Source organism: Eucalyptus grandis, chromosome 1 (assembly GCF_016545825.1).
Source record: "Eucalyptus grandis isolate ANBG69807.140 chromosome 1, ASM1654582v1, whole genome shotgun sequence".
Lineage (NCBI taxonomy): Eukaryota > Viridiplantae > Streptophyta > Magnoliopsida > Myrtales > Myrtaceae > Eucalyptus > Eucalyptus grandis.
The window spans coordinates 42743616-42753862 of NC_052612.1; the positions used below are offsets into that span (position 1 = coordinate 42743616).

At 43.1% G+C, this 10247-nt stretch overlaps 1 pseudogene across 1 annotated transcript; it reads right to left on the reverse strand.

Annotated features, from left to right (window-relative positions):
• Positions 1–4306: 4306 nt before the first annotated feature.
• Positions 4307–5333, reverse strand: LOC120286843 (annotated as a pseudogene). Its single transcript, XR_005545547.1, has 2 exons — positions 5216–5333; positions 4307–5146 (listed from the first exon to the last, which is right to left on the reverse strand). The product of XR_005545547.1 is annotated as a probable calcium-binding protein CML36 (transcript).
• Between the last annotated feature and the right edge of the window lie 4914 nt (positions 5334–10247).

The following is a 10247-nucleotide window of genomic DNA, read 5'->3' on the forward strand; positions in this document are numbered from 1 at the left end:
CAAAACTTCCTCAACGACAAATCTCGACTAAGACTCTACTAAGAGACTCTTTTTGGGTCAAACATCAACTCACTTCACGATATAATTATTATTAAAAAAAAATGGTATTTAGAGTACATTTGTTGTGTAAAATTGGATTGGGCATTTCCTACTATTTTGGTTATTTGAATTGACATAGTAAAGCATCTCTTGAAATGGTTTGTGGGGTAGGAAGATTTGAGGAATGATGTGTGAAATGTGATAAAGGTCATAGGTCACTCGATTTCTTCACGTTAAATTAAGTACTTTTGGTAGTTAAGGGGAATCCACATACATGATCGTTTGCACAAGCTTGAAGTCAACACCGTCCTTACAAGAGCATGATTTTACTAATGAACAGCTGGGAAGTGCAATGACTCAATTTCAAATAGGATGAGTAACGAGAAGGAATTAGATTGAACATGTATTATTAAGTGGATAGTAATTTGTGTGCTTTTATAAGTGGATTGGAACTCCTATCCAGGGCGGGGAGTTTGGGTTAAAAGATTATTACTTGACCAGAAGAATAAATAAGAAATGATGACACGGACCTAATTGAATATGCTTACCAGATTTGATCAAATCTGGAAATCAGCTATTCTAGCCTCTGGTCTACTACGGCTTTGGGGCCTGTTGTCCTTGAGGCCATCAGGGTCGAACAGAACAAACAGTTGCTCCGGTTAAATTCGTGCTGGGCTTGATCCGACCAGACGAAGTGGATGGGACTGAGTTTTCAATCGAGGGATCATCAGTCATGTTCCCAATCCAGCAAGATCCTTCGCTACCATATCATTCACACGAACAGCAAATTGCAGTAGTTCGTAGACATGCCCAAACCAAATTCAACATGTGCGTGCGCTTCCTGCCCCCTTAAGTTCCAATAACGAACTCTTTGATAACATGAAATTTGTCCTCCGCACGAGTGTAAGCGTTATCTGATATGCTCTATGTGTTAGGAACGTGAATCTTTGGAAAGAAAATAGAGAAGAAAATAAGCGAATTTTTACATGAAAAAACCCTTTTATAATAGAGAAAAATCACCACTAGACAATCTCTCCACCATCAATATCAGTAACAAGTTTTGGCATTACAGTTACAAATTATATTGCCCCAATTTAGAGCAAGAGTATAGGCCATAAATTACATATATGCCATTAATAGTAGTTAAAACTCTCTTCTCTACTTTAACACGAGATTACATATATGTCATTACTAGTAAAAGTTTTGCGCTTAAATAATATTTTCCTCTGTCAGACTTTGCAACCCTATCACTGTGCACCTGTCTCACATCAATTCGAGTTTTGATCGAACATGACATGTGTAATGCCTTAAATACATAAAACAAATGCGAGTTTCTTCTCTTCTTTCGCTAAAATCATTATTTTCTCGGATAGCTCAATCAGACACTAGAGATCGATGTGAATTGTAAATACCATGGAGTCACTCTTTCACAATGATTTACTTGACTAGTAGCACCAAAGAATATCCTAAGAGAAAAATTATGAAATGAAATGTGAAGATATCTTATTTCGATTATTTCTAAGTGGGCCTTATATTCACGTACGATGAGAAAATCAAAAAAGTAAAGTGCTCGAATCCGTCTCTTCCACGTGGTCATCCACTAATGAATTCGCATACGCCATCAAAATCATTCAGATTGGAAAATTTGATTCGTCCCACGCTCATCGTGTCCAATGGTCCCAACTGATAGGATTTATTAATGGACCGGCTTGATGGATTTATTGAATCTTAGGTAAAGATCGTACGTCAAAACTCAAAAGGCACCACACGTTGCAAGTGCTAACTTAACTGCTCGAGCGTGCAATTGACCATCGCGTCGTCGTCCGATTCGCAACCACAAAAGTCCGACCCCCGACACATTTTTTCTCACTTGGACAACAACCCACGAAGTTTCAGGAAAGTTCGAAAAGCTTAAGATAAGTCTCCCAGGCTTCAATATTAAAAGAGATCCGCATTGCACGAGAGCTCGCGCTCGTACGCAGTCGTATACGCCAAAAACGAGAAGTTGGAAATGTCCACCGCCCGTCCCGGTTTTCTCAGATTGACTAGTCTTTTTATCTTGTCCCGACAAACTTATCGACCCAATGGATCAACGATTGCTATTATTTTAGAGGTGTAAAAAGTAATGGTTTGCGCACTTGGCGTGGGTCCCATTATAATCCCAAAGCGAAGAAGAAAACAACTGTTGCTGCGTCGCGTTGCGTGGGACTTGTGTTGGGATGCATGTTCGATGCTCCCTCATCGGTCTCCTCTTCTGAATTTCTTATGTATCGGGTTAGTCGTAAGCCCGTCGCTATTAACTATTAATTAAAGAAGAAAAGGGTGCTTGGCGCGCTCCGCTCGCTTCCCGCCAACCGCCTGTTTTCGATGACTTCCTCCGGTCGTGGCGTGTTAAGTCTGAGGCCATATTGCGCTACGAACGTGCTGGAGATATGCTTTTTGGTTGAAAAATGCTGCTATAATGGCAAGGCTACTGAATTTGTTAAGAAGAAAAGGCAAAACCTTACCACCTAACTTGATGTCATTACCTCAAAGCTGAACTGACAACGTCGTCCCCCGATGATAATATTATCGAATCTCTGCCTATTCTAATCCTTCGACCCAAGTCGTAAAGTACAAAACATATCGCACCTTGAGCGCACGACGAATCGCCAAATAAAAGGTCGAACGCCAAAAAAGTAAGCAGACAAAGCGGGGTGCCAAGGGATAACGGTATAAAATCGATGTGTTCAAAAGCGTATATGCTTATCTGAAAGCTGGACGAGCATACACTGCTCATTCGGCGCTTGATGGCGACCTCTTTTGTTAGGAGAAAGATCGAGATTTCATACCTTGGCTCCGTTCATATTTTTAGCGATTTCAACTAGACGCCTTTTTATATTCTCGAGTATTCAAAGAAAGCAGCAGCTCCTTTCGTCTTTTTATTCCAGTTCCCATGTATTAAAATGTTTACTTTATACTATCCACCCCATTGGTGGTCGCGTAGTTTGCATCAAATCCTCGCGGTCGCTTGTGCGACTCACCCGTGATCCAAGAGAGGTGGATCCGCTCGGGTCGCCCCGAGTTTTCGCCGTCGGCTGTATGGGAGTTTCTGAGTCACCAAAAACTCATTTCAAACCTACACAAGTCCTTAAACTTCTCACGGAAGGTAAAGGCAGGAGAACCGCTCAGGGGTGAGTGCTCCCGTACTTGCCTTCCCCAGCCTCTCAGTCGGCTGATAAAAACATCGACTGGAAATTAGGGAGGTTCATTGTGGTGAAGATAAACACCACGTCTGGAGCAATCTAGGCTACGACTGGGCTGGCATGGGTAACCAATCCCTATGCTCGCCCGGCGTGAATGGGTGAGGGTGAAATACCCTCTGCTGGCTGAACATGCCTAACGGCACTGTTCCAAAACCAACAGGTTCAGTCAATACTCCCGGATTTTGGAACAGTGCCGCTTGCAGCGGGATGCAGTGGGAGTTGAAGCTTTATGCGCGCATGCGACTTGTTTTCTCCATGGACGGAGAGAGAAGACGGAAAGCGGTCCTACTCTTTACAGCTTTTCGCGACTGTCGTACATGGCGTGGAAACAAGGACATGTCCCTCGCGTCCCGATGGAACACAGCCCACAAGTTTCAATCATGGAGGTGAAAAAGGATGTAAGACCATGAATTGTCACTTTTGCTGCAAGAACACTGGCAACAGACTTTCAAGGCGTGATTTAATCGTCTCGTCTCAACGGAAGAAGAACAGCTTTCGGAAGATCGCCGGAGAGGCGACCTCTTCTTCCCCGGCGATCTTCCCCGTCGGAATGGGGAAAGATTTTTTCAAGAATGGCAGGAAGAGAAAAGTGTCCTGAATCTAGAAGAGTGTGCCCGAGACTTTCAACCGGCCTTCCGAATTAGGAAACCCATTTGAGAGTTTGACTTAGGACCGTGGCAATAATCGACCGGGTAAAAAACAAAATTAAAAAGAAAATGAAGAATACATCCGATTTGGGAACTCGATTGGACCACATTTAAGCTCCTCCTCACGTTGTTGATAAATGGTTCCCCTTATCCCCAACGAACGTACTTCGGATAGCATGTTGGGATCGCAGATGAACCCTGCAGATCTGGGTCGCCGACAGATTCGATCGAGCGAGCGAGCGAGCGAGCGACCTTCGATAGATCCGAGGAATCGTATCTAGTCCTAAATTTAATGCCCGAGAATGGAGATTCAATCATCAAGTCGAGCAAATGGGGTCGTAGAAAATCGCATCCGGATATAAAGAACCCAAAACACAGAGAAAACAAGAGTCCCAAGTTCCATTTTTTAAGTTCACTCGCGTATGTACGGCAGTGAGAGAGACACAAAAAAATTACAGATCCTCCCATCACAAAACAATCCTGGCCGTTGATCTCTTCCTTACCCAAAGATCTCAACCCTCGCCACCCGACCGAGTTCCGTCGACATCATTTTAAAAAGAGGGGGAAGAAAAAGCACGTAAAAGAAGAAGGCAAAAATAACAACGGCGTACGGTACGATCATCAGTAGCAGGAAATACCGACCGACTGACTGACTGACTTCAGATCCTTATCGACTCTATAATATGATGCATTGGATCGCGACGGTGATGACTACGATCGTCATCATCATCTCGGCAGCTCCATCATCCGAGTGAAGTCCTCGAAGCACACGAACCCGTCCCCGTTCTTGTCCACCTCCGAGATCATGCGGCGGCACTCCTCGAGCGTGCACCGCTCGTCCCCGAACGCCGCGAACACCCCGAGGAGCTCCTCCGCCGTGATTTTCCCGTCGTGGTCCGCGTCGAAGAACTCGAACGTCTCCCGCAGCTCGGCGTCGTCGCAGGCCGGCCCGCACGCCGGACCCACCCGGCTCAGCAGCTCCTCGATGCTCACGGCGGCGTCCTCCCCTCGCCGTGGCACCCCACCTCGCTCAGCATCACCGCCACCTCGTCCCGGCTGCCGAGCCGGCTGAGCAGGGCCTCGAGCTCCTTCCGCGAGAGGATCCGTCGCCGTCCCGGTCGATGAGCCCGAACGCGCGGGCGAGCTCGAGGTTGCTGCCGGCCCAGACCCCGCCCCCGCCGCCGCCGCCGCCGCCGCCGCCGCCGGCCGAGGACGCTGGTCGGGGTCAGGGACTCGCCCTTGAGGACGGAGGAGGAGGATTCGTCCGAGGAGGAGGAGGACGACGAGGCGGCGCCGAAGGAAGGCGTTTCGGGCGGGACGCGACGGATCGGCCCTTCCGGGACCCGAAGAGGTGCTTAGGGCTGAGCTTGAGCGCCTTGGAGGTGATCTTGACGAGCCTCATGGCGAGCTAGAGCTAGAGAGAGAAAGTGAATGCGACGGTAGTTGAGGAGAGAGAGAGAGAGAGAGTGGAGAAAAGAGAGAGCGGTGGTGGAAAGTGGTAGGAAGGTGGAGGTGCTTAAATGATGGAGTGGGGAGTCCGGAGACTGCAATGGCAGCAGCTTCCGCGAAGCTTCGTGTAGATAATTTCTGAGAGGTATTTATAGGATGTGAATACTGCCCTGGGCCCCACCCTGGAAGGACAAAAAAAAAACTCCAATTTGGGTATTAGTAAATTTTATCTCTCTTTTTTTTTTTTCTATTCCTTTTCGTAGTGGGACAGTTGGACTTTAAGCACCTACTTAATTTTCATTTATTTACATTAACAAGTGTCCGCAATACTTATTAGGTACGTTCCACATTAGGATATTAATTAAAAAATGGTATGAAAAATGCCGATATAATGCAAATTATATTTTTTTCATTACCCTTTTGCTGCGGACTAATGATCATAAAAATATATAAATCGATTGTACGTTGAAAATGCATCACTGTAATAATTTGTTTATGAGTTTTTCATTTTTTCTCTCTCTTTTATGGTTAGACAAAACTTGTAGTGATTCACGATAGACGACTCCAATGATTGGTTTGGCCTCCGACATTAGGAGGAAAACACTTCGAACCACGGATATCGCCAATTAATTATCATTATATACGTGTTATCAATCTCGTCACAGTTGATTCGATACATACAAACATACATTTTGCTTTTATTTTCTATTGCTCAATTACATCGCATTTCGCTATCATGCCCCCGGCATAAAATAACTTCTGCAATGTTCGAAGGTGTTCATTAAAATGCGAGCAAGGTGGTTGCCTGCTTTCTTGCTTTCACCGCGAAAGCGACGCTTCTCGGCGTCGGTTGCCACCTGGAAAGTGGCTTCGGATGTTTTTGCCACACGGGATGGGATGCCCTTGAGAAGACACTATGGTTGCCAGCGCCCTTCTAAGCAGAATTGTGAATTCAGATTGGAAAATTACCCAAAAGGAAAGGGCTCTTGAGGAATCCTCAGGAATCTGATTTCCTCATGGTTGCCAGACAATGATTTGGATGAAGAGGTGGGTGTTTGGACTTTGCTGACCCAAATAATTGGCATGCCTTTCTAGGTAGAAAGAATAAGGAAATTTGTCAAAACCAAAAAAATAATAATTATAAAAATTAGAGGAGGAATAGGAAAATGATATATATATATATATATATATATATATATATATATATATAAGTATGTATGTATATATGTGTGTGTGAATCATACTGGTTAATTCAATAGAAGAGATAAGATACTCGTGTCGTGATTTTTCACAACATGTTAATCTTTTAGATAGTAAAATGCCATGGTTGATAGAGCCAATCGAAGTCGATAATTAAGAGTCCCTCGTCTTCTAGAAAATAATAAAGGCTAGATAGATAGACTCTATTTGAGTTTTTCTGTGTCACGGAATTCTTTATATTTTAAGTAGATGGTTTAAAGGTAAAAAAAAAGAGAGAGAAAAGAATGGGAGATCCAATTTCAATTTCAGGGAACGCATGTTTGTAGCATGAATCTAATTCTTTATCATGGGTGTTCTAAGCAACAAAGATACATTGATTCCTCGCGTTAAGCTTCAAGGAGTGGAAATAAAGAATCCAAAGATGGCATGATTCACATGGACTAGACTTCTAGATTTGCCCACCAACTTGGAATAAATTGATCCATTTTTCTTTTTAAATTCCTTTTCATTCTTATCTTTGTAATCACAACAATATATTATTTGTGATCGAGAATACCGTCGTGTGAGCGTTGAAATAACATGTATGCCGTGTATAGTAATAAATCTCACTAAACTTTTTTTCACTCGATGACATGATGATGCTATGTGAGATTTCTCAATAAATTAATTACAGAATGTGGGAGTACGAGTCTCGCGTGTTTCAATACTATCGAGCTCATATGATTTCACATGAATTAGAATGAGATTGGATCAGATTCGTAAGAACCGACCTCTACCCCACTTACCAAGTATATGGTCCGCTTTTTGGTTACATGACTCATCTACTCCATGTCCTCATGATTTTGTTCTTATGGATTTCGCTCAAAAAAAGGCCTCATTGTTTATTAAGACCGATGCTACTCTTTATATAGTACATTACCTCACCGTCTTCATATGATGTAGGATTCGATTCATTTTTATCTCCTTCACCATTTTCGAGGTGAAGCCGCACTCCCATCTCTCGTAAAATCGGGTCATTATAGGATTAGTAAGGAATGGGGTTGAAGGCGAGTAAGGTGAATGAGTTGACATTAGGCTAAGCCAAGAGGCTACTAATCCACCTGATATTTTTGGTGAAAACCCCTGTTGAATACGTGTGCATATTCCAAGCATCTTCCAAGGTGCTCTTCAAGTTTTATCGAAAGGACATTAGTGGCAATGTCGACGGGTCCAATTTCTCCATTTTTCGTCTGCTCGGTGGTGGTGGGGTTGTGCACGTCTAGTTCATCGACCCGATCACTTGTGGTCGAAAATCATTATCTGTGCACCTCCTTATGATAAATCTACGACGCCGTCCACTTCGTAAACAGGAACATTTCTTGAGATTGATGGAGACATCGGATTACACGACGTTGCGAGGACGTAAAAAAAGAGTTGGAAAATTCCGAGAAGGATGTTTCGCGATGCCGTCTTGAAGATTGCAATATCTCCTATAGAACTCGCAGGCCGACACGATAGACACTAGCGAAAATCCCGTCAACACGACACCATGTCTATGCTCTAATCTTCCACGCTTAGTTTGTCTACTGGGCGATGGATGAGCACGATTCAAGCCTTGAAAATGCTCAGGTTAGTGTGGTTGGACAATCACGAATCAACTTCAATACGCGTCCCAACCCCAGAAGGTGCACATTTGCCATAGAATGGAGGACGTGTTCACGTGGATTTCGAATTCTGTGCAAACACCATGTCGCTGTATGGACCATCGGAGTTTTATTACCAATACTAATAAAATAGAGAGCAAACTTCAATATAATTTCTTTTTTTGGAAAAAAAAAAAAACCCTAATCGTATAAAAATACGGTAGATCTTCTTCAATCGAGACGAACAAAAGACGTGCGTTGATATAAATAAACGAGCCTAATACACATGCATTCTCTCGAAACTTTTCTAATTATTATATTCGGATGTGCACAATTAACCTGCCCCTTTAATTTCTTCGATTAAGTACTATTTAATTTCCCTAAAGCTACGACAGCATTGTACTTGTTTGAAACGACATAAGACGAGGTCGTCTTTCTAGAATAACAGGAAACAAGAGAAAGCGAGAATGGAAAAGCAAAGAGGAAAAGAGACGACAAAGGGTGGTTTAAACCGTTCAAAGCGAACGCACGTTCCGAACAGCGTCGCTTGGGAATTTTGAAGGTGCTGAACAGCGCGACGCCCTCAAAACCTTCGCCTCCTGTCGCCGACAGGAAACCGCACGCCGAAAAGTTTCGGCCCACAGACTTAAACTACTATTCTTCGTCTTCTTCTTTTTCTTCTGAAGTGCCCGTTTTTCATGGATTTGTCTAGAATCTCATGACCCTTTTGCTCGATTTTCTACCGAAGTTATCGATTCGATGATGGAAATTATCAGCATAGAGTTACTGGTATACTGGTATACGTAGAGGACAAAGCCCGTGCATCGTGGATGTGTAGCTATTGCGACATAATATATGCACATTGTCTATTTCATAGGATTGTAGATGAATCGATTTTCTCTGTATTTTTTTTTTTTTTTTGAAGAGAAGTAAAATGTACGTTCAAGTTTAGAATCTCGAGTATGAGCAAGTGATTTTCAAGAAACATGGCTACAATGGCAAATCTTATTCTTTATGACTGTTTTTGGTTGGTTATATTTTGACGTCAGCGAATGTTAGTAGAATGACGGAAGTCCCTGACGTAAAAGAGAAATGCATTAGTTGGTGAGGGAGGATGCAAAAATGGAACTCGAGACCCGTTTTGGTTCTGAGTAAAAATTGAAATGCAAAACTATATGATTCGATCCACCCATGAGCAGCTGCATTGCTATTTGTTCTCTCCTACTTCGATGCGGTCAAGACTTCGAATTCCCGCATTACTATCACGATTTAAGTAAGTGGATTGCTAAACCAGCTTCCTCCAAGATATAGTCATCTAAATAGTAACAGCGAGATCCGACGGTGCCACCGGGCACCGGCGGACCACGTGACCTGATTAGCGTAAGTGAAAGAAGGCTCTGACGAATCCTCGATTACAAAAAAAAAAAAAAAAAAATATATATGATTTGAAACTCTATCTAAACAAGATAATTAAGAAATTTACGTCCTTCCTTCGTTTTCTCACTCATTGTATGAGCAAGAACAGCTGGTCAACCTAGTCTCGATCCTAATTTTGAAGTCATCAAGATCGTTGTGGAGTTTAACTCAAATTATACGTTTCTTTTTCTTTTTCTTTTTTTTTGAGCAAGAACTCAAATTATACGTTTCAACTTGATATTTTGTAAGCCGACTACTGCTCAAAGTTCTTCGTACACACGGCCTAAACGACATAAGCCAGGTGTCACTCACAGGCCCATATGCTCATCTCTGATCTAGTACTGACTTGTCGTGTTCGAATTCTTTCCTTGACTAGAATCGAGATATTTTTTCACCATAGCTGCAGTAAGTCAAGCCAAAGTCTAATGTGACAACTGTTCATCACAGTACCAAGTTCGACAAAGTTTAAAGTATGCACGGAGCCCGAAACAATGAAAGTTCATGCAGAGTCAAACGAGGGGCGAAACCCGTCTTGCAATCCGAGACCCGTGAAAGCAAAACCCATCATTAAATAAATGCGTTTGTCCTTCTCCGAAAGCTGTAAAGCGCGAAAAACCAGTCGATCACTT